This window comes from Heterocephalus glaber, unplaced genomic scaffold, assembly GCF_053883595.1.
Source record: "Heterocephalus glaber isolate CG9 unplaced genomic scaffold, H.glaber_assembly_v1.0 deba00001463, whole genome shotgun sequence".
NCBI lineage: Eukaryota > Metazoa > Chordata > Mammalia > Rodentia > Bathyergidae > Heterocephalus > Heterocephalus glaber.
The window spans coordinates 10789486-10808526 of record NW_028258310.1 but is presented as its reverse complement, the minus strand read 5'-3'; the positions used below and the strand labels follow the sequence as shown (position 1 = coordinate 10808526).

General features: G+C 43.0%; 1 long non-coding RNA gene across 3 annotated transcripts; it reads right to left on the bottom strand.

Annotated features, from left to right (window-relative positions):
* Window positions 1-4433: 4433 nt before the first annotated feature.
* On the bottom strand, window positions 4434-6967 carry LOC101717213 (uncharacterized). 3 transcript variants are annotated; one of them, XR_015438834.1, is made up of 4 exons: window positions 6801-6967; window positions 5896-6048; window positions 5617-5713; window positions 4434-4828 (listed from the first exon to the last, which is right to left on the bottom strand). It is a non-coding gene; the product is annotated as an uncharacterized LOC101717213 (long non-coding RNA). The 3 variants fall into 3 exon arrangements; XR_015438835.1 differs by having other exon boundaries at window positions 5617-5710; XR_015438836.1 differs by having other exon boundaries at window positions 4524-4828; window positions 5896-5945.
* Between the last annotated feature and the right edge of the window lie 12074 nt (window positions 6968-19041).

Genomic DNA, 19041 nt, shown 5'->3' with positions numbered 1-19041 from the left:
CTTGGAGCACAGAACTCGCTTGCTTGAGTTTTAAATGACATTATTTTCTACCTGAGTTCCATTCATCATGTGCACTGCTGCATGCATTCATTCGGCTCAACAGAAGGTGGGTTTTGTGTGGGCTGGAGATCCAGGTGGTTTTATGGGAGGCGTGGCTCCTGGGAATCGACCTGGAACTTCTCAGTTGGAGGGGCAGGATTTAGTTAGGACAAGATTCAGGGCAGAGCAGGTAGAAAGTCAGAGCGGGGGTGATAGGTGGGGAGGGTGAATAACTTCCACTCAGTCAGCCAGCATTGGTGTGGCTCAGCACAGACAGCCCGGGGAGAGATGGAGCTGGAGTGGCCCACAGACTCGGGCAATTCCAAGACAGCGTGAGGAATGGAGGGCTGCAGGGCAGGGTGGGAGACGGAAGACTGTGTGGGTAACAGTGAGAAAGCAGTGCTTCAGGCAGAGGGAGCACTGTGTCTGAAATTCCGGGCTCAAGAGAGCCTGGTGAGGAAGTAAAGGACTCCAAATGTCACCCTGCGAGACCTGGAGGTGAAGGAGGAAGGAGGCTGGGCCCGAGGTGTCCAGGAGGAGGAGGCTGCGGCCCTGGGGCAGTGGAGAGGCAGGGAGGTTTAGTAGTGGACCAACAGGGTCACATCTGACTTTAGAAAGGTGCCTGGCTGGGCACAAGGAGGCCTAGAAGGGCAGACTGGGAAGCAGGGGAGGACTGGAAGGGCCCAGCAGCACATCAGACCTCTGACGCCTGGCGGGATGGGACAAGAGTAGGCAGGAAGGAGTCCTGGACCCCACGGGGGTGGGGGGGAGACAGCCTTGCAAAGGACACCCCAAGATGCTGGCGCGGGGCTGTGGGTGGTCACTGGGGACCAGTTGGATAGGCCTGGAGTCATTCTGCAGCAAGGGTGTGCCTTTCGGTTTCCCTGGGGGTGGGGTAAGTGCCACCCAGGTGAGCATGACATAGTGGTCACTCCTCACAGCAACAACCAGCCCTTTCTCAGATCTCCTGCTTCAAGAGAAAGCTCTGCTGGAGGCCAGCTTGTCTTCAACACTTCCCCTGACTGCCAACCTCCCTCTTTCACAGAGACTATAGGCCTCAGAGCCTGCAGCAGGCCACAGTGCCTAGCTGGGATTTGATGACATATCATTGCATTTCTCTTTATGGCTGCCTTCTATTTAAGGTCAGTAAAACCAGATTTCCAATTACAATAGTGATGTCAAATTTTGTGTTTGAACAAATGCATTTAAGCTAAGGGGGAAAATGGGCCAGTTTTAAAACTATATTAAGTAAATAATGATGCAGGTGGTATCAGGACATGACAAAACATCAGGAGGAGAGGACTCGACTGGCAGAGGCTGAGAGAAACTGGGGTAGCAGAAGCACATGGGTGGTGATCCCTTGTGCCTGCCTCTTCTAGTTGTTGTGATGATATCAAGGCTGGGGAAGGGTTCCAGGAACCTAGATGGAAGCCAGGAGGGGTGGCTGTAGGGACATTCCTATCTCAGGTTCAAAACATGGAGTGACTTCACCCTGATCCTCCATCAGGGTCTGAGAGGTCTGAATGTGGGAGCTGAAGGTATGGGGTGAGGTTAGTGTCTGTTTTATTCCAGGAACTTTTTTTGCTCCTTAAAAGAAAAGGAAAGGAAAGGGAAGTGGCACATGCCTGTAATCCCAGCACTCGGGAGGCTGAGGTAAGAGAACTACTGTGAGTTCATGGGCAGCTATATAGTAGGTTCAAGGCTAGTCTGAACTACATAGCAAGGCTTAGAAAAGAAGATGGAGGAGCAGGAGGAGGAAGGGAGAAGAAGAGGAAGGAGAGGAAGAAGAAGCAGCAGCCTGTACTTGCCTAGCATGCCTGAGGCCATGGGTTCCATCCTGGACAAGAAAGAAAGAAAGGAAGGAAGTGAGGGAGGGAAGGAGGGAGAGGAAGAGAGAGGGGGGAGGCAGGGAGAGGAAGAGGGGGGGGAGGGAGGAAGAGAGAAAGAGAGAAAGGAAGGAGGGAAAGAAAGGAAGAAAGGGAAAGTCTGAAACAAATCCCCACAAAGATAGTAAGACTTTAGTCCAAAGACTACCAGGTAGACTGCTTTCCTGAAGTAATGTCTCAAAATCTTCTGGAAGGTTTGGACATCCACCTGGAGTCTCTAGAATCAGCTCAGTGCGGTTTTCTGGTGAGGGCACGTGGGCCTGGCCTCAGGGGGCAAGGAAAGTCCTCTTTGTGGACAATCGCTATTACAAAACCAAGAACCCGGGTGGTCCCTCCTTTGGGGACCTCCTCTTATAAACTTTCGATCTTGCTGTTGAGGGTGTGTCCTTCCAGCTGCCCCATTGCTTCCTTTGGAGCAGCTGCACAGTCACCAGAGCTTGGTCATCTCCCTGTTACATGTTTATTGTCATCCGTCACTCGCTGGAAGCTAAGCTGAATGAGGACAGAGCCTTTTTCTCCCCCAAGTCCCGACATCATTCTCAGGTCCAGTGCTCATCATGTGATGAACCAACAATTGCATAGGAAAAGCTGGTCTGATTTTTCTGCTTCTGAATGAGGCTGCAGGCAGGCGAGTTAAAGCATAGGTGAGAAATGTGGAATGAGGAGGAAATCGGAAATTGACTTTTTCTTGCCCCTGTGACCTCATAATCTATAAAAGAATTTAAAGAAAGATTCCTTTAGCCAGGGATTTAGCTCAGTGGTTCTGGCGCCTGCCACGCAAGCACAAGGTCCCGAGTTTGGTCCCTGGTACAAAAAAAAAGAGAAAGGTTCCTTTAAAATGAAAGTTCAGAGTTTTTAAATCACCCTGAGTTCAAAATCTAAAGTAATATTCAAGGACCATTAGTATCTAAATCACAAAAATGTTTTCTTGGTGACCAGGGACAAGAGGGTTCCACATGGCTCGTGGGACAGTGAGGCTGGAGAAGACCCATTCACCCTAGTTCATTCTCCAGCGGTAACTTGACTAGTTGAGTAGGACTTTTCGCACAAAGCAGGCACAGCTCTGCTTTGAGCATGAATGCAAATCCTGACTCTGCTACTATGTACCCATGTTAGGCAAGTCACTTCACCTCCTTGCATAGGTATAACAAGGGCACATCTGTTATGGTTACAACAGTGCCCTACACATAGTAGCTGCTCAGCAAAGACCAGCTTCAATCATTATTTCCTTCATCTTTTCTTTCTGTGATTTGCTGAGCCCAGTTCCAGGAATATAAAAGCATTATACTTTATTTTGAGGGAAAAATATGACACAGTTACTAACAAATAAAACATTCACTTATAATAATGAGATAATTTCCAAGACACAGGTGTTTGCATCGGTGAGCTGGGGGCTTTCTCTCCTTCACAGTCTCAGCAACTTTCCTAAAGAGATGTGCTCTGTGCTTATGCCAGAAGTGCTCCAAACATCAGCAGCTGTGTGGAAGTCAAGTGAAGCTGACTTATGCTTCTCATCAACATGCAGATGTAAGAACTTCCTTCAACTGCTATAGCTCTATTTTTTAAATTCAACAAATTAAAAGTAAGTCACAGTTTTATAATTATTATCCAAAGGATTATACTTTGAAATGTAATATACTGATTGTGATAATTTACAGAGCAAAATCAACTTTTACATAATACATTTTTATGTCCATAAATTAATAAAATGATTTTTGACCTAGAAAGGGATTGCATGTATTTTAGTTCTCCCCTAACTTTTCACCCATCCCTGTTCCATCTCTTCCAAATGCAGCAGACTCTTTTCCCCAGGATGTCTTTTTTTTTTTTTTTTGGTACCTAGGATCAAACTTGGGTTTGATCCTGGGTACTTGCACTTGTGAGGCAGGTGGCGGAACCACTGAGCTAAACCCCAAGCCCTCCCCAGGGTGTCAATAGTAGTGGGAGTCTCAATTTCTGCTCTGGACTCCTCTCTCTTCCTATGGGACTTGCTTCCCATGGCCACACACATAGACCCACATGCGCTCTCTCTCTTAAATTCAGCTTCTTCCTGGAGAAACCAAAGTCTCAGAGTGCGAGGATGTAGAAGATCAGGTCTGGGGACCTCTCTGTCAGAGGTCCTGCCCAGTTATTCTCCTGAAGTCCAAGTTGGTCTCTCTTCTGGAAGAAGGGAAAATGTTTAGGTTACATGTCTCAAGCCCTTCTGTTAAAAATGTAGCTGACTCTAGGATTTTAATTTCCTCTGTGTATCCCTCGGCATTAATCCCCATTTTACAGATAAGGAAAGGGTACACGGTAAGTAGATAACATGGGATAAGCCATTCTTTCAGAAATGTTTTACTTTCTTCTGTTTTGATTGCCTACCCTTCTGGGCCAGATCCAGCATTAGACGCATCAACCCGATGGTGAGCAAGATGAGTCTATGCTTTTCTGGAGCATGAGTGTCTTTATCTGTGTAATGGGAATAATAATCATGTAATACCAACTCGGGCCTCCTCCAGGGGTGTGTGGGGATCAGCTGAGCTAATGGATGTGAGAGTGCTTTATAAAATATTAAAGCAGGCTACAAATAGGAAAATGATTGAGTATAGAGTTTAAAAAGATGTTAAAAAGAAAGCTTAGTTTTCTGCACCATTTATTGAAGGATAGTAAAAGAAACAACCATTTATCAAGCACCTAGGATGCACCAGCCATTTTACACACCTTCTTGCAAGTCCTCACAGCACCCCCAGATAGCTTTTCTTGCAGGGTGTCTTGCCAGAGGTCACACGGCTGTCTTGTGGTGGAGCCAGAATTTGAGCCCGTTAAGCCAGCCTCTCATGCAGGCTGTGGAGCAGGGCCTGGGAGTGCTGGAGAGAAGGTCAGAGGAAGGTGAAGGCAGAACTGAAGAAGAAATGCATCTCCTGTGGATCACAGAGACAAAGTTGAGGCCCAAGGGCTCCAGAGCACTTCTCAGAAAAGAGACAGGAACTAGAACGAGGGGCAATGACTTGAGGTTTTGTAAGAGTTTCTAGACCTCTATAACTTCCCCTTGTTGATTCTTTCATTATTCAGGCTTTTGCCTACAAGTAGAAGCAGTGAAACGCATCGTTTGGTCTACCTATATTATTAAGTGCCCATTATGTTGCCAGGAAGAACAAGTAGATGGGCTTGGGGACATCTGTTCGGAGACAAGAGGAAAGGGGAGCTGTGGAGTCCTGCTCCACAACCAACATTGTTGAGTAAGGGAACCCGAAGGACAGTGAGGCTGAAGGTGGCTGGAAAGAGGAATGGAAACCCCTTGGGTCTCTGGGGCCCTCAGGGAAAAAAGAAAGTGAACACAAGGACATGAACCCCATCTACTCCTGAGCTGGGGTGGGCGAGAAGGGCGAAGGCTTGGCCCTGTCTCTGTGGCAGGCTGCCACATGGCTGAAATTGGGCTCGGGCTGGCCTGTGTCCTCCCCAGCCCTCCAGGGCCTCGAGTTTCTCTTCCTCCTCCCTCTTCCCTCCTCCCTCCTCCTGCTCCTCAAGGGCCCACTCTCATTCTCAGGGAATCATAGGCTAAAAATAATCACCTGCCACCGGACTCAAGGCCCAGGGGAAATTGGTTCAACAGGAGTCTTGTGGGGGGAGTAAAGGGGCTGGGCAAGATGGAAGGGGGGACAGTCCGAGGGCCTAGGACCCTCAACTGGTGATGCAAATAACCCCGCACCCGCAATCAGGGTCTAGGAGAGCCAGACCTTCTAGTCTTCAGCTCTATGACCTTCTATGGCTGGGGCTATTTGGATCCCAAGTATTGTCACTGCCTGCTGGAGAGATAGAACATGTGGCAAAAAATAGCTTCACCCCCTTGCAATATTCCTACCATAACTGGACACAGCGAGTCTTTATCAGTCCAAAGGCATTCTTCCACTGGAGCAAAGGTGCTTTTCTGGGAAGACAGAACCCGTGACCCCTCAGCCCAGGGGGCACCTAGTGGGGCTCTACTTACCAGTAGCATTGCTGGAATCCTTTGGAAGAGCGTCCAGCTTTCCAGGTGGGCTATAGAGCAGGAGGTGTGGGCCGATGTCAATTAGCAGCACACATCTGACATCTAAGAAACCTTCCTGGGTCTCAGCTGTTCTCCACTCTCCTGCCTGTGCCACTGACAAACGCAAGTCCATTTCCAAAACTTACTTGACAGATTCAAGGACTATCTTTCCAACTGAATCATTGCCTAGACTGTCCACAGGAAGCCAGGGGCTGGGAGACCCTCTCTGGCTCAGTGTTTACTCTATAATTAGCCATGTTGAGACTGCACCTCCAGGGTCAGGGGCCCTGGTGCCACTATTAATAGCAAGAACACTACCCCGCTGCACGGAGCTCTGCTACTGTAGCATGCATCGTAATCATGACTTTCCACGACTGCATGTAGATATCTCTCTGAATCCTCACCTCAAGCCTAGAAGGCCATATTACAGTATCACATCCATTCTACAGGCAGGAAAAACAGGACTCAGGATGACTAAGTGGCCCATCGGCACACACAGAGTGAGTGATGGAGCCCAGGGCTGAGAGTGACCTCAGTCTAGGTCCAGATTGTATACACATCTACCTGATACTCTATTGCAGATGGAGGACCCCAAGGGAAAGGAAATGGAGGCTGCAGGCCAGTAGCCAAAGTCCCCAAAATGTTTCCCTGGAGCACTCGTGCTCTGTCCACTGCTGTGTCCTCAGCAACTACAGGTGTCCCCAGTGGGCTGAGCCACCCTCATCCCTCGGGCCTTCGCATGTGCAGCTCCCTCTGCCGCGAATGCCCTTCCCTTTACTCTGCCTTGACCTGCTTCCAGCCAGCCTACAGCTCAGCTCATCGGCTCTTTCCTCAGGGAGGCCTGGGCTGGCCAGGTTTGGACTCACCACACCATGTCCCTCCGTTTCATAGGCTTTAGCACAGCTGTCGCTGAAACACATGCCAGAACCTTGTGTTCAGTGTCTGCATCCCTGCCTGGAATGCAAGCAGGAACTGTGTATGTCTGTTCAGTGAAGTATTCAGGCAATTCAGCCCTGTGCCTGGTGTGTACTGTAAGAAGTGCTCAGTCAGTATTCGCAAGTGAGGGAATGAAGGGACAAATGAATGATTTGCTGAATGTTTGCTGAATGATCTAAGCAGTGATCCTGACGGATCTGACAGGTGAGAAGCTGCAGCCAGGGCACAGAGCAGAATGTGAGGGTGGGCACAGGGAAGAGGCTCCCTGAGAGACGACCTCCCAGATATGGCAGGAAAGGACTCAATGACCTGTGAGGAACTGGGTCACACTAACATTCCCGTTAGCATCCAGATGTCAAAGTCATACTCCCCAGGGCCCTCCTGGTTTCCCTGAGCAACAGAGCAAGTCTTAGAACCTTATGAGGAAAGAACGGTTGCTTTGAAATGGTCCTGGTGGGAGGGCCCCACTGCAGCTAATTCTGGAGGACGGATTCCTGAGGGTGTCTGCTTGCTGTTTTTTGGTTTCTTTGTTTTCCTTTTTCTTTCTTTCTTTCTTTTTTTTTTTTTTTGGTACCACCAATCTAACTGAGGACCTTGTGCTTGCAAGGCAGGCTTTGCAACCACTGAGCTAAATCCCTTGCCCTCTTGGTTTGTTTTTCTGAGACAGGGTCTTACTATGTAGTCCAGGCTGGCCTTGAACTCACTGTAGCCCAGGCTGGCCTCAAACTCTTAGTGATTCTCCTGCCTCAGCCTCTGGAGTGCTGGGATTATAGGCAGGGCCACTGCACTCAGTGTGGGAGGCTGCTTTCTTTATCCCATATTTCTGTAATAAAACCTCCCTCCCAACCAAGTGTATTGAGAGTAACAAAGGCAGGTTACTAAGGATGTCATCAGACATCTACAGGGTGGAAATGCCTCCCCTTTAAGAAGTTTCTGGTTGCAGAGAATGAGGAAAAGGAGGGAGGAGGGCTTGGAAGTGAGGGGCTGAGTTACAAAGACAATATCACGGATCACTTTTAATTTGTTTTATTTTAAAAATTAGCATACAGTTGCCAGGGATGGTGATACACATCTGTAATCACAGCACTCAGGAGGCTGAGGCGAGAGGATCGCCATGAGTTTGAGGTCAGTCTGGGCAACAAAGTGAGTTCAAGGCCAGCCTGAAATATGTAGCAAGACCTTTTCTCAATAAAATAAAATACACATGCAGTAAAACTGACTTTGTGTGTGTGTGTGTGTGTGTGTGTGTGTGTGTTTCTAAGAATTTTTTTTAGACAAGGTCACGCTTTATAGCTCAGGCTGGCCTTGAACTCACTATGTGGCCCTGAACCTGCAGCCATCCTCCTGCCTCAGCCTCCTGAGGGCTGAGATTACAGCGTGTGCCACTGTGCCCAGGCCTGGGAAGTTCTAAGAACTTTGACATAGGTATAGATTTGTGTAAACACCACTGCAGTCAGGATATAGATCAGTCTGAAGCCAAAAGCCCCTTCTAGTTGACTCTTTTGTCATGGCCTTCCCTGACTCTAACCCTGGCCATCACTAGTAGAAATCTGCTCAGCTTTGTCCTTCAACAATGTTGCAAGAATAAAACCAGGTAGTAAGTCATCTTTTGAGATTTGCTTCTTTTGCTCATTCAGCTGTTACACATATCAGCATCTGGCAGGGGAGTACTGGGGACTGACCCCAGGGCCTTTGCACTGAGCTACATCCTCAGACTTTTTTTTTTGAAGCAAAACATTTATTGGTACATTTTAGATATACATAATGATAACATTCATCATAAGGAATTTGTACCTGTACACAATATATCTTGCTTCTTTTTGTCCCATCCCATGCTCCTCAGCCCCTCTCCCCGTCATTTACTAAAGCTTTGTGTGTTATTTACTTTTTCTCTCATTACTGAGACAAAATACCTGACACTCAATGTTAAAGGGGAAAGGGTTTATTTAGCTCACAGTTTGTAGAAGTTTCAATCTATAATCAGCTGGCTCCAAGACACAAGCGGCACAAGGCAGAGGGGCATCACAGAGGAGAAACAGTTCATGGCACCTACAAAAGCAGCAAGGGTTCTCTCCCTTTTATCTTATCCAGGCTACTTAGGGCAGGTAGCACTCACCCTTAATCCTAGTGCCCTCAGGTCTAGCATTGTACCATGAATCAATCACACACTCTAGATTCAGCCAACTCTGAAAAAGCCCCACCTACGACTGAATGAGGCTTTGGGGGTACAGCTAGACATAAGTCATAACATTTTGTTTCCATTTTTTCCTTCTATTCTCTCTTTTTCTTGCCCTTCTTTCCTTTCCCTTTCCCCCCTCCCTTGCTTGCCTTCCCATTTGAACATTTTCTTCCCATCTCCCAATATCTATTATACACTTTGGTCCTTATTTCCACTTTCAGTTCTCACACCAGAGAAACAATGCAGTGTTTAAACTTGTGTGTCTGATTTATTTCACTTAAGAGTGTGGTCTCAAGGTGCATTCATTTAGCTAGAAATGTCTCAAGATCATCCTTCTTTACAGCAGAATAGTATTCCATTATATTAAAAAGAAACCCCGCATCTTCTTTATCCATTTGTCAGTTGATGGGCATTTGGGCTATTTCCAAGATTTAGCTATTACACACTGTGCCACTATAAATGAATGTGCATATATCACGGTGGTATGATGCTTTTAATTCTTTCAGGAAGATACCAAGAAGGGGAATAGCTGGATTGAATGAGACCTCTAGTTTTAGTTTTTTGAGAAATCTTCACACTGATTTACTTCCACAGTGGTTGCACCAGTAGACACTCCCACCAACAGTGGAGAAGGGTTCCTCTTTCCCCACAGCCCCGCCAGCATTTGTTATTGGCTGATTTCTTGATAATGCCATTCCTTCTGGGGTGAGGTAGACTCTCAGTGTTTTAATTTGCATCTCTCAAATGATCAGTGATATTGAAAATTTTTTCATATATTTATTTGCTGTTTCTACTTCATCTGAGAAATGTCTGTTCATTTCATATGTCCATTTTTGGATTGGGTCTTTAAATTTGTAGGGGTCTGATTTTTTGAGTTCTTTATATATTCTACATAATAGTAGTCCCCTCCCCCCAGTACTGGGAATTGAATTCAGGACTTTGCTTGCCAGGCAGGCGGGACACCAGTGAGCTACATCCTTGGCCCTAGATATTAGTCCTTTATTTGAGGAACAGCTGGCAAAAATTTTTCCCTCTCTATTGGTTATCTCTTCACTCTGTTGGTGGTTTCTTTTACTGTTCAAAAGCTTTTTAATAAGATGAGATCCCACATCCTTAGGCTTTTTAAATGTTTTATATTGAGACAGGATCTCCCTAAGTTGCAAAGTTGCCCAGGCTGGCCTCAAACTCATGATCCTCCTGCCTCAGCCTTCCAGAGTGATGAGCTTAGAGGTGTGTGTCACCACTCTGGGCAGTTAGTACCTTTTTTGTTGAGTAGTTTTGTAGTAGTGTAGATGGGATGTAGTTTACATGTTTTCACCCATTAAAAGACCTTTGAGTTGCTCCCAATTTGAAGCAATTATAAATACAGCTACTGTAAACATTTGAGAACAAGTTTTTACGTGAATATAATTTTTCATTTCTTTAGGGAAATTACCTAGAAATGGGATTGCTGAATTATATGTTAAATATAGGTTTGACTTTATTAGAACTGCCAAGTTGATTTCCAGAGTAACTTTGCAATTCAGCCAGAGATGTGTGAGGGGTTAGGTCAGTCCTGAACTTGCCAGTGTGGGATTTTTCTCAGAGCTGGGGGGGGGGGCTTTTTTTTAAGCCATTCTGGGAGCTGTGTAGTGGTATCTCATGATGGTTTTATTCACATTGACCTAATGTTCACTGCTCTTGGATATCTTATTATGTGCTTATTTGCCACCAATGTATCTTTTTTTTTTTTTTTAATGAACTGTCTGACCAAGCTTTGGGCTATTTCTTAATTGGGGTTACTTTTTTCTTTCTGTTGGGTTTTGAGAGTTTCTTTTGTATTTGTGGAGTCTTTTTTTTTTTTTTTTTAATGGGATCTTATTATGTTGTCCAGGCTGGCCTTGAACTCCTAAACTCAAGTGATCCTTCTACCTCAACCTCCTGAGTATCTGAGACTATAGACACCACAGGTACTGACTTGCACACAAGTCTTTTGCCAGAGAGGTGATTTGCAAATATTTTTTCCCAAACTTTAGCTTGTCTGTACACTTTCTTATCTGGTATCAGCTATAGAGCAAACATTTCTTTCTTTCTTTCTTTCTTTCTTTCTTTCTTTCTTTCTTTCTTTCTTTCTTTCTTTCTTTCTTTCTCTTTCTTTCTTTCTTTCTTTCTTTTCTTTCCTTCTTTCTTTCTCTTTCTCTCTCCCTTTCTTTCTCTTTCACTCTCTCTCCCTTTCTCTTTCTTTCTTTCTTTCTTTCTTTCTTTCTTTCTTTCTTTCTTTCTTTCTTTCTTTCTTTCTTGTTTTCATGCTTTCTTGCTTTCTTGCTTTCTTACTTTCTTGCTTTTTTGTGTGCAGTACTAGGGATTGAACCCAGGGGCTTTACACTGTGTTACAACCCCAGCCCTTTTAAAAAATGTTTATTTTTCCAGCCAATTTGTTTTCAGTGCTCCTGATGTCCCCTTGAACCAGTTAACTGTGAGCACTGAGGTGCCATTGTGTCATCATTGTTTATCACATTCTTTGTGCTGGGCATGGTGCTGCACACCTGTGATCCCAGCATTTGGAAGGCGGAGGCAGGAGGATCACCATGAATTTGAGGCCAGCCTGGGCTACATAGCAAGCTCAAGGCTAGCCTGCAATACAAAGTGAGACCCTGTCTCAAAACAAACAAACACCAAAAAGCATTCTTTGTGTCAGCCCACACTGCATAACCATTTAATCTTCACTACAGTCCTGTGATATCGGTACTATTTTTACAACACCTAATATTACAGATGAGGAAAGTGAAGCACAGAGAGCTTAAATAATTTGCCCAAGACTCACTCAGCTTTCAGTGGCAGAGCTGGGATTCGAACATGTGCTCCAGGACTTCAGGATGCCCACCTGCCCTGCCTTCACCTGTAGGATAATGTGATGGTGTCCATGGAAACCCTCATAAAAAGCTATCAGGGTGGGAAGCTGGTGTCTTTTCCTGTATCTTGTATTCAGTTCTTAGCTTAAATGCCAGCTGGTCAAGGAGCTCTTTCCTGGGAGGGGAAATAACTCCTTCCTTCTCCTCTCCCTTCTCTTCTCCTCCTTCCTCCCCTCCACCTTTCCTCTTAACTGAGACTGAATCTATGACATATTCCATTATCTGAAATTTGTCAGTTTTCTTTCTTTCTTTTTTTTTTTTTTGGTACTGGGGATCAAACTCAGGACCTTGTGCTTGTGAGGCAGGCGGCAAAATCACTGAGCTACATCCCTGGCACTTCTTTTTTTTTTGAGACAGGGTCTCATTATGTAGTTCAGGCTGGCTTTGAACTGACTGTGTAGCCCAGGGTGGCCTCGAACTTGTAGCGATCCTCTTGTCTCAGCCTCCTGAGTGCTAGCAGGTTTCTATTATTTGTTTTCTTCTGCATAAATTTTTTCTTCCCCACTAGAAGGTCAGCTGGATGACAGCAAAGGTCTTTTCACCTCTTTATCTCCACTTTCTAGCCCAGTGCCTGGTTCAGGGTGATCAATACATGCTTGTTTGTGGATGTTAGTGAATGGGTGTTTGTGAATGTTAGTGAATGGATGCAGGACTAATGAATGGATGGATAGGTTGCCTCACTTTGGAAAATTTGGCTCCTTGAACAGGAAGGAGCTGCATCTATGGAACTAATTAGGTCCCGTCTGGAAAGAATGGAAAGCCGTCTTCCATTGGAACACACTTTTTTATGTATATAGACATTGTAAACAGCATTTAAAAAAAATAGAATACATGCATATTCATGTTAATATTTACAGAATATTGCTGGAAGTATACACAAGACAGTGGTGTACTGATTGTTTTCCAGGGTAGAGCTGGGTTAGAATAGTAGCTAGGATATTAGGGAGAGAGTGAGGTGGACTTTCACTGTGTATCCTTTTGTTCATCCTGAATTTTCTGCCATGTACATGTATTGCATATTCAGAGCATACATTTCTTTTTAAAATAATAAAGATTTAAGTCCCTTCCCATGGGAGGCTGGGCAACTGAGCAAGCCACGAGGCTACTCCAAGGAAGTTGTTCAGAGGACAAATAACACCTTTTTTCCAACCAGCAGCTGATTTATAGGAACCGAAGTAGGGTAAGTGTGAAGGCAGAAAGTTTTGCAAGACTGAAAGGTTAGGCAGTGGGCATCTATTAAATCATTATAATGAGCAGTACTTATTAGTATTTGTAATGTAATACATGCTTACTGTGCAACAAGTCAAACTGAAAGATGAATCTGAAGCAAAATGAACACCCTCTACTCCAGCTTCTTTGATACATTATAACTAGAAGCCTAATTTTCTTGCTTTTTCCTTTGCTTATGTGTTCAGGGTAATATGAGGTTATTTATTTTGTTTGTTATGATGATATCAAACCATATTCATTATTCTTTAACATTATTCTTTAACATCCTTTTTCACTTCAGATATTTTAGAGGTAATCTTAAATCAGTACACACAGAACTACCTTTATTTGTTTTAATAGCTACATAATACTCAATTATATCAAAGGAAGCAGGATTTTTTCCTTGCTATTACGAAGATGTTGCAATGAATATTTTGTGTCTACTTATCCGTCTATTTATTGTTGTGCATTATTACTTTCATTTCTAAAGGTTGTCATGCTTTTTTGTACATATTTTGTAAAATTTTTCTGAAAGGCTATAATATTTCACAGCCCAACAACGGACCTATGATAGAATTAGTTTTCTTATGCTGTCATCAGCCATAAATGTTACTACTAGTTTTCATGTTTGCCAATACTAGGAGATGTAGGGGAGCTCACCCATTTTCATTTCCTCTTCTGTAAACTTTACAGCCTTTGACCATTTTTCCACTGGGCCATTCATATTTTTTCCAACTAACTAGCAGGAATGCATTCATACCAGGGATGGTAAGCCTTTGCCATATGAAGTATAAACATTTCTCCTATACTCTCTTTCATCTTTTGACCTGGTTTATGGTGCCGTCTTGTTATACACAAGTTTAAAATTTTATGTGATCAGACCCATCTATTTTTCCGTTTTTAGCTATTAATAGCACGGATGTTTGTGTAACCCAGGGCTTTTCATACTGTGCTCCTAACCGTAGGGCTTCATGGGATGAATGGACGCCAAGAGGCGGGAGCCAGTGGGCTGGGGCTGAGGAACACACCCCTTTCCCTTCCTCTGTTCCATGCTGGCCTTTCTCATGTTGCTCCAGCGCCACAGTGGAGGAGAGCCTAGTCTCTGGGGCTATGATGGGCATTAACCTCCAGGGCTTTAGTTTCTTAGCTTTTTCATCTGTGATGTGGGGATTTAGAGCAGTGCCTGCCCCTGGGATTGTGGTGAGGGCTCCATGAGTCGACACCTGGAAGTCACCCTTCCTTGGTCCTTACCACGCGCCTCACCATTAGTACTTCATTGTATAAAAAAACCCCACCACATCTTCTTTCTCTTCATTCATAGAAGAAAATGTTCAAATGGGAAGGGACATTAGGGAAGGGGGAGGGGAAAGGAAGGAAGAGAAAAGAAAGAAAAAATGGAAACAAAGCTGTTGTAAATAAGGAGAGAAAGAGGGGTTGAAGGGAGGGGAAAGGAGTGGGGAAAAAAATGAAAATCAAGATACATCATGTACAGGCACAAATTCCGTACAATGAAAGTGATCATTATGTATATCTAAATTGTACCAATAAACATAATCATTAAATAACCACAACGAAAAAAGAGTATGGTTCAAGGTGCATCCATTTAGCTAGAAATGTATTGAGCTCATCCTTCTTTTTATATTTTTAAAATTAATTTTATTGGTACAGTTTAGGTATACAGTATAATGACATTCATCATTGGAAATTTGCACCTTTACGTAATCTCTCTTGGTTCTTATTTTTTCCCCATTCCCCCGCCCTCCCTTCAACCCCTCCATCCCTCCCTATTTACAAAGACTTTATTTCCACTTTTTCATTTTCTCATATTAATTCCATTCCCTTCTTTCCTTTTCCCTAGCCCTCCCACTTCTCTTCCCCCTTTGCCCCTTTTCTTCCTATTTCACATTATCTATTATACCTTTTAGTCCTTCTTTACACTTTCAGTTTCTCACACTAAAGAAACTATTTGGTATTTATGCATCTGTGTCCTATCTATTTCACTTAAGAGTATCGCCTCAATGTGCATCCATTTAGCTATAAATGTCTCTAATTTCTCATTTTTTATGGCTGAGTAGTACTCCATTTTATTTAAAAAACCCACATTTTCTTTATCCAGTCTCCAGTTGATGGGCAGTTAGGCTGCTTCCAAGTTTTAGATATTACAAACTGTGCTGCTATGAACATGGGTGCACATATATCACTGTGGTATGATTCTTTTCATTCTTTGGGGAAGATCCCCAGCAGGGGATTAGCTACATCAAATGGGACTTCCAGTCCTGGTTCTTTGAGGTATCTCCATACTGATTTCCACAGGAGTTGCACCAATCTACACTCCCACCAGCAGTGGAGCAGGGTTCCTCTTTCCCCACAGCCCCGCCAGCATTTGTAATTGGTTGATTTCATGATGGCAGCCATTCTTTCTGGGGTGAGGTGGAATCTTGTTTTCATTTGCATCTCTTAAATGACCAGTGATGTTGAACATTTTTTCATATGTTTATTTGCTCTTTCTACTTCTTTGTCTGAGAAATATCTGTTCATTTCAGATGCCCATTTTTGGATTGGGTCTTTAAATTTGGGAGGTCTAAAAAAAAAATTTGGGAGGTCTGATTTTTTTTTTACTTCTTTATAGATTCTAGATAGTAGACCTTTGTCTGAGGAATAGCAGATGAAAATTTTTTCCCACATTGTGGGTTGCCTCTTCACACTGTTGGTGGTTTCTCTTGCTGTGCAGAAGCTTTTTAATAAGAAGAGATCTCGGGCTGGGGATTTAGCTCAGTGGTTCTGGTGCCTGCCTCGCAAGTGCAAGGTCCTGAGTTCGATTCCCGGTACCGCCCCCCCCCAAAAAAAAACTAAAATAAGAAGAGATCCCACTTGTTGATTGTTTGTGTTAGTTCATGGGCAACTGAGGTTTTGTTCATAAAATCTTTTCCTACATCAATGTCTTCAAGAGTTCTACCTAACCTCTGTTCTAGCCGGTTCAGCGTTTCTGTTTTAATATTTAAACCTTTCATCCATTTCGATTTTAGTTTAGTGCATGGCAAGAGATATAGGTCTAGTTTTAATCTTTGGCAAGTTGAAACCCAGTTTTTCCAGCACCATTTATTAAAGAGACTATCTTTCCTCCAGTGAGGGTGTTTGGCTCCTTTGTCGAAGATGAGGTGACTGAGTGTCTGTAGTTGTTTCTGCATCTTCTAATCTGTTCCACTGGTCTTCAGATCTGTTTCTTTGCCAGTACCATGTTGTTTTTATCACAGTAAGCTCATCCTTTTATGGCAGAGTAGTACTTCATTATATATATTTTCTCCATTATATTTTTAAAAACCACATCTTCTTTATCTATTTGTCAGTTGATGGGCATTTGGGCTGTTTTCAAGATTTAGCTATTACAAACTGTGCTGCTAGAAACATGAGTGTGCATATATTGCTGTGGTACGATGCTTTTAATTCTTTCAGGAAGATACCAAGAAGGGGAACAGCTGGGTCAAATGGAACCTGTAGTTTTAGTTTTTAAGGATCTCCACACTGATTTCCACAGTGGTTGCACCAGTCTACACTCCCACCAACAGTGGAGAAGAATTCCTTTTTCCCCACACCCCCTCCATCATTTGTTATTGGTTGATTTATTGATACTAGCCATTCTTTCTGATGTGAGATGGAACCTCAGCATTCTTTTAATTTGCAACTCTTTAGTGACCAGTGAGGTTGAATATTTTTTTCATGTATTTATTTGTTGTTTCTACTTCTTCATCTGAGAAGTGTCTGTTCATTTCAAATGTCCATTTTTGGACTGGGTCTTTACATTTGGAGGGGGTCTGATTTTTTGAATTTTTTATATATTCTTGATAGTAGTCCTTTGTTTGAGGAACAGCTGGAAAACATTTTTTTCCCCACTCTGTTGGCTGTCTTTTTACTCTGTTGGTGGTATCTTTTGCTGTGCAAAAGCTTTTTCATAAGATGAGATCCCAGTTGTTGATTTCTTGTAGTATTTCCTATATGATCTGGGTTTTGTTCATAAAGTCTTTGCCTACTCCAATGTCTTCAAGGGTTTTACCTATTCTATCTTCCAGCAGATTTAGTGCTTCTGTTTTCATATTTAGAACTTTGATCCATTTGGATTTTAGTTTAGTTCATGGTGAAAGATATGGGTCTGGTTTTAATCTTTGGCATGTGGAAAGCCAGTTTTCCCACCACCATTTATTAAATAGGCTTTCTTTCAGTGAAGGTGTTTGTCTCCTTTGTTAAAGATAAGGTGACTGAGTGTGTTTGGAGTTGTTTGTGCATCTTCTAATCTGTTCTGTTGATCCTTACATCTGGTTTTAGTCCAGTACCATGCTGTTTTTATCAAGTAGCTTTATAGTATAATTTCAAGTCAGAGCTTGTGATGCCCTCTGCCTTGCCTTTGTTGCCCAGAATTGCTTTTGCTATTCTAGATCTCTTCTGGTTCCAAATGAACTTTAGTATTGTTTTCTCTAATTCTGTGAGATATGCTACTGGAATTTTGAACAGGATTGCATTAAGTCTGTATAACAATTTGGGGACTATGGCTATTTTCACTATATTGGTTCTTCCTACCAAGAACAAGGGATATCTTTCTATTTTCTGGTATCCTCTTCTTTCTCCTTTTTCAGCGTACTGTAGTTTTTCATGTAAAAGTCTTTTACTTCCTTCAGTAGACTGATTTCTAGGTGTTTCATTTTTTTGGATACTATTGTGAAAGGTGTGGTTTCCCTAATTTCTCTCTCAGTGAGTTTGTTATTTGTGTAGAAGAGTGCTATTGAGTTTTGAGTATTGACTTTGTATCCAGCTATGATACTGAATTTGGTTATTAATATAGAAATCTTTTGGTGGAGTTTTTGGGGTCTTCAGTGTAGAGTATCATGTCATTCACAAATAGTGATAATCTAACTTCTTCCTTTCATATCTTTTTTTTTTTTTTTTTGGTACCAGGGATCAAATTCAGGACTTTACACTTGCTGGGCAGGTGTGGTGCCACTGAGCTACATCCCTGGCCCTCCTATCCTTATTCCTTTTATTTATTTCTCTTGTCTAATTGCTCTGGCTAGTGTTTGCAGAACTCTATTGAATAAGAGTGCTGCAGTGGACATCCTTGTCTTGTTCCTGATTTTAGAGTGAAAGCTTTCAAGTTTTTGTCCATTTAGTATGATGTTGGCTGTTGGTTTGTCATAGACGGCTTTTATCAGATTGAGATAAAGACCATCTACCCCAATTTTTTGTAGAGTTTTTATCATAAATGGGTGTCAGACTTTGTAAAATGCTTTATCTGCATATATTGAGAGGATCATATGATTTTTATTCTTGGCTCTGTTAATATGGTGTATTACATTTTTTGATTTGCATATATTGAACCATCCCTGCATCCCTGGGATGAATCCCACTTGGTCAGAGTGTACGGTCTTCTTGATGATTTGCTGCATTCTGTTTGCCAGTATCTTATTGAAGATTTTTGCATCTATGTTCATTAGGGGATTGGCCTATAGTTCTCTTTTTTTGGTTGGATTGTTCTCTGGCTTTGGTTTCAGGGTAATGCTTGCTTCCAGGAATGAATTTGAGAGCATTGTTTCCCTTTCAATTTCATTAAAGAGTTTGAGAAGTAGTGGCATTAGGTCTTCTCTAAATTTCTTTTAGAATTCAGCAGTGAATTTGTCAGGGACTGGGCTTTGCTTTGTTGGTAGGTTTTTAATTGCATCTTCTATTTTATTGACTGATATTGAGATGTTTAGAATTTTTATATCTTCTTGATTAAGCTTTGGTAATTCATATGTATCTAGGAATCTGTCCATTTCTTCTGTGTTTTCTATCTTACTAGAATAAAGATTCTCAAAGTAAGTATTGATGATCTTCTGGATTTCTGCAGGATCTATTGTGATTTCA